At 35.2% G+C, this 6,110-nt stretch overlaps 1 protein-coding gene across 1 annotated transcript in view; it reads right to left on the bottom strand.

Annotated features, from left to right (window-relative positions):
- GRXCR1 (glutaredoxin and cysteine rich domain containing 1) overlaps nt 1-6,110 on the bottom strand; it is a 132,872-nt gene that overhangs the window by 11,042 nt on the left and 115,720 nt on the right. The window lies entirely within an intron of this gene.

Raw genomic sequence — 6,110 nt, 5'->3', positions numbered from 1 at the left:
GTGAGACTAAACAATAGTTCCGAGGCCACCCAGGAGGATACAGGGACTTTGCACACAGGTGAGGGACTGGCTCCAGAGTGGATGTTTTTAACTTCTAAAACATTTCTGTGAAAGCAGAGAGAGGAGACAAAGTGTGCACCTTCCAACACACACGCTGGGTTTCTTGGAACTACCCGATTTTTCTCTTCTTTAGCCCCTTCTTACATTCTCCCATTCTGCTTCCCGATATGTAGCCATGAGAGGGAAGAAGAGAAAACGGAGTAATTATTTCTAATCAAGGGCTGAGACCACATCTGCCCTGTTCTCATCACGTCCCCAGCACTTAGCACAGCTGTGTGCCTCAAAGTGGGCATTGAATCAATATTTGATTAATCAATGAGACAGGGAGAAAGAGCATCACATGATAAATATTTTTGGATTTCTATTAGTGCTAAGCAGAGTGCCAAGCAGGACTCATTTAAAAAATAGAAAGTTTCGAGTTCTCATGGAGTTTACAATATATTTTTATGTAAAAAATTTTTTTCTGTAAGCTCACAAAAAGTAACCCACAGTGTAGAAAGGAAAATAAGTGTCAAACAAATGGTGCCAAAAAAATAAAAATAAATTTAAAAAAATATATATATATATGAGTTAGGACATCACAATGGGAGGTGGAGGTTTGCAAACGAGGGCAGAGAGGCTTTCTGAAATTGGTGGCGTTTAATTAGGATCTTGAAGACTGGGTGAGATTCCTAACATGGGTTGGGCAATCCTGTAGGGGTAGATAGGAGTCTTTAGTTCTTGGTTTCATTTTCTTTTAGTCTATCTTGCATAACTCATGTCTTACTCACCATCAGAAGTGTCAAGTTGATGCATTAAAACGCACTGTGAATGAATATACAGGGCTACAGAGAATACATAGAGCTCTATGAGGCAAGCTGTATTCCTTTATTTCTTGGGAGTTTTGCTTGGAATACAGACGTGGTATACCTGAAGTAAGAACAAGGGTAATGAAACACCATGGCCAACCATTAAAGTCTAAAACTTGGTAATAACTGGTAATATTTTAGTTTTGCTACATCCTAGTTCTTTTAAGAGTTAGCTAAGCTAAAAATGGGAAAAGCCTCTGGGGAATTGGGTACATGAACCAAAGCAGTAAGGAGAATATGTGCCTCATTTTTCTTGAATGAAAGAAAACGCACGGCCAAGACTTCAAACAAAATGAATGTGCCAGAAAAGCTGCCACGTCATCCCAGCCCTTTTCTTACTGTGGCATCACGCCTTCATCAGGTGTTCAGAATACAAAGCATTTGCCAAGAAAGGACCTATTCCATTACTCCTAAATGCAGAAAATTGGCTCTGCCTCAGCTGAATAATTCCAGCAGACTCCACATTACAGGAGAAATATAAGCTTTGCTTACATCAAGGAAAGTACCTAAAGGCATAAGGGTCACAGATCTTCCCAACACCTGGGTGTTTAGTGATGTGATAAGAGCTTAAGTTTGGGAAAAGGTAGCTTAGTAACTGAGAACAGGCATCTGATGCCCATTTGCTTTGCTCTACTGCTGTTAGTCGCCATGGTCTCCACAATCTCACCTGGACTGTCTTCAGATCTTTTCTTTGGAACCAGCCTCTGGGTCTCTATGCAGCCATGCTGAGTAGTAACAGCGGCAAAACCTCCTGTTCCCCAGTGGGTCTCATTGCTCTGCCCTCTGCCTGACCCTGTCATTGCCAAGCTGCCTAAGTGCAAGAAACAGGGACATGGAAATCAAATGATCCCCCTCCCTGATCCTAAGTGTAGCAGCAGTAGCAGCAGGATGGAGATATCACCCTAGTTGGCAAATTTCAGGGAAAAGTTATCAATCCTTCCCAATACTGATCCATCCCTGAAGTTGGAGCATTTGTTAGAGTAAATCTTGATCTGCTTTTCTCCTCATTTGTTTATTCCAAAGGTCTCATTCTCTCACTTTTCTCCATAACAGACATTCCAATTATTATTTGACCTATAAGGAAAATTTTGTGTTCACAGAATATGGTGTTACTTTCTTAAGCATTGACATTCTTTGGAAATCATCTTTTCCTGATTGGTATTTGCTGAGAATACTGCACACAAGTTTAGTTACTTTTTTTGTGTAACTCCACTGTTCAGCTCTGGTGTTAGTGGAAATTAATTAATCATTCTATTATCTGGCACAGTTTACCAAGAGTTCTGGGATACTTATGGAAGTATTTCTGATATATTTTTTAATTAATCCAGAATCATTTTTTCTTAAAATAAATATAATGTTAAAAATAAGGATAATAGGAATATGTTATATGCTTCACTATTAACTCTTAAAAAAACTAAAATTTGAATTGCATAAGAAACATACTCACGCCTTTCACTTCATCAATACAAAGCTTGCTAGGTCTTGAATTCAGGTTAAGCTGACTCTGAAACCTTCATTCTATTTTGCCATGCGTGCTCCCTGATTCCTAATATAGAACAATTATAGTAGTGAAAAATAATAACTCCTAGCTTGGGGAATATGAAGTTCTATATGGTTAAACCTTACTGTTGACTAGGTGGCTTCACACAAGAAGTTCAAGTGAATGAAAGCTTTCACTGTAATTACTCTACATCCAGAAGAAAGAGCTATGAAATGTCCAGGGTCTTTCTCTCAGCATTGTGTTTTATTCAGTTATTTAGAACACAGTGCATATGCCAAGAAAAGACCTAACTCATTACCTTTTAACCCAAGGGAAAAATCTACCTTGATTAAATACTATCTACCTTAAAATTCAGACCAGCATATACATATACCATACGTTATTCATTCATTCATGTATTGACTGGCACTTGAGTTTTTTCCACATCTTGGCAATCGTGAATTTTGCTGCTATAAACATTTGAGTTCAAACATTTTTTTCAAAAAATACTACTCACCTATCAAAAAAACAGTGATCTAGTATCTTTTATAACAACTTAGATGGAATTGGAGACCACTTTCCTATGTATCACAAGAATAGAAAAACAAACATCATATATATAAATGCAAAAAATATTTTAAAAACATTCATACCATACATATGCTATTATAAATAAGTTTACATTTATTTGCATGATCTTTTTCTTAACACCTGTCTCCCCTGAAAGACTTTACATTCTCTTAGTAACAGGAAGCCTCTTTTTATTCCTATTGTTATATCTCTAAAAGCATAGCATCTAACCCATAATCCATAATGAAAGCTCAAAATAGTGTTAAATGTGGAAATAGATGAAAAGCATGTATAAATGAGTATGGTGGCATATTTTTGCACATCCATGGATCACATGCTAAATATTCTGGCAATCTTAATTGGTAGAGGACTTACTTCTTTTCTTATCATTTTTTTAATTCATTAAAGTTACAAATTTCCTTCTTGGTGACCCATATATAAAGAAAAATGAATATGGACTATCTTAAAATAAGTCCCTTCTTCACATGTTAGAGTTCCTGGCATGAATGTTTTAAAAATATTTTTAGTTTCAGAATATTACAGGGGAGCATGCATCTTGGCTACATAGTTGCTATTGTATATCTGAAGTCAAAGTTATAAATATGCCCTGCACTCAGAAAGTTGTGCACTGTACCCATTAGCTATAAATTTATCCAACTTCCCCCACCACTTGAATTTCAGTTGAGTTTTGCTTTCCATCATAAGGGTTAACCAACCAGTTCTAAATTTGCATTGGTATATGAGATGATTGTTTGCTTTTTTTATATTCTTGTGATAGAATCCACAATGGTGAAAGGATTAAAAATATCCACTGGACATTTGAAAAACGTGACAACCAAAACATTACCATGTTTATATATTCTCTCAATTAATGTAAATGGTTTAAATTGTCTTCTAAAGAGGCACAAGTTGGCTAGACAGAAAAACTCAAGCCATATATATGTTGCACATAAGATTTTCATCTTATCTTAAATAAAAAAAGACTCAGGATGAAGGAATGGACATCTATAATATATGCAAATGGAAACCAGAAAGAAGCAGGGGTTGCAATTTTATTTGCAGATAAAATTAGTTTCAAACCAACAATGATAAGGAAAGAGATCAATGAACACTACATTGTCCATCTACATTCAAAGGAAACACTCAACATGAAGAGATTTTGATAATTAACATTTATGTGCCCTACCAGAATGCTTCTCAATTTATAAAGCAAACACTATGGAAAAAAAAACCCTAACAGATATAAACAATTTGATATCTTCCTGCACTATAATAGTGGGAGATGTTAACACCCTCCTAGCAGTTTTGGATTCATCTTCCAAGAAGAAACTAAATAAACAAATAATAGACTTAAACTCAACCCTAGAGCAAATGGACTTAACAGACATCTACAGAACATTTCATCCGAATAAAACTGAATACACATTTTCCTCATCAGCCCAAGGAACATCTTCCAAAATTGATCATATCTTAGGACACAAGTCTAACCTCAGCAAATTTTAAAAAATAGAAATTACTCCTTATAGAATAATAGGAATAGAAATTATTTCTTTTCTTGGACCATCACTGAATAAAAATTGAACTCACCAGCAACAGGAATCTTCATATTCAAACAAAGTCATGGAAACTAACCTTATGCTGAATGACAGGTGGGTCAAAGTTGAGATTAAGAAAGAAATTACCAAATTTTTGGAACAAAATAACATGAAGACACAAATTATCAAAATCAATGGGATACTGCAAAGGCAATTCTAAGAGGGAAATTTATAGTGTTGTAAGCCTTTGTCAAGAGAACAGAAAGAGAGGAAGCCAACAATTTAATGGGTCATCTCAAGCAACTGGAAAAGGAAGAACACTGCAACCTCTAACCCAGCAGAAGAAAAGAAATAACCAAAATTAGAGCAGAATTAAATGAAATTGAAAACAAAAGAATTCAGAAGATCAATGAATCAAAACATTGCTTCTTTGAAAAGTTAATAAAATTGATAAGCCTTTGACTAACCTAACCAGAAACAGAAAAGTAAAATACCAGATATCATCGATCAGAAACGATAAAAGAGAAATAATAAGAGATACCTCAGACATTTTAAAAAACCTTAATGATTACTACAAACAACTCTATTCTCAGAGGAAATGGACCTATACCTGGAAGAATACCACCTTCCCAGACTCAGCCAGAAAGCATTAGAAACTCAGAACAGACCTACATCAACCACCAAGATAGCATCAACTATATGAAATCTCCCAAAATGAAGTCCAGGACCAGATGGCTTCACATCAGAATTCTACCAAACCTTTAAAGAGGAACTAGTACTTATAGTCCATGATCTTTTCCAAAGCATCAAAAAAGAAGGAATACTTCCCAACACATTCTGTGAAACAAATATCACCCTAATCCACAAACCAGGAAAGGAACCAACCAAGAAAGAAAATACCATTAATATCATTAATGAATATTGATGCAAAAATATTCAATAAGATCCTAGCAAACAGAATTCAACACATCAAAAAAATTATACACCATAACCAAGTTGGCTTTATCCCAGTGTTACAAAGTTGGTTCTACATATGTAAATCTATAAATGTAATACACAACATAAATAAAATAAAAAACAATGACCATATGATTCTCTCAATCAATGCAGAAAAAGCTTTTGATAATATCCATCATCCTTTTTTGATAAGAACATTTAAGACAATAGGCTTAGATGGATCATTCTTTAAACTGATAGAGGTCATCTACAGCAAACCCACAGCCAATATCATATTGAATTGAATAAAATTGAAAACCTTTTCACTCAGTTCTAGAACTAGACAAGGATGCCCATTGTCCACTGCTATTCAACATAGTAATGTAAGTCTTAGGCATCACAATCAAGCAAGAGGAGATCAAGGGTATCCAAATGGGGTCAGAGGAGATCAATCTCTCACTCTTCATGGATGATACAATCTTATACCTAGAAAATCCCAGGGACTCAACTACAAAACTCTTAGAAGTGATCAAGGAACATAGTAGCATCTCAAGATACAAAATCAATACTTACAAATCAGTGAGTTTTATATATATCAATAGTAGCAAAGCTGAAAAAATAGTCAAGGGCTCTATTCCATTCACAGTAATGCCAAAGAAGATGAAATATCTGGGAATTTGC

The sequence above is a fragment of the Otolemur garnettii genome, unplaced genomic scaffold (genome assembly GCF_000181295.1).
Source record: "Otolemur garnettii isolate 467f Iridium unplaced genomic scaffold, OtoGar3 scaffold00083, whole genome shotgun sequence".
Classification (NCBI taxonomy): Eukaryota; Metazoa; Chordata; class Mammalia; order Primates; family Galagidae; genus Otolemur; species Otolemur garnettii.
This window is presented reverse-complemented; position numbering and strand designations above follow the sequence as displayed.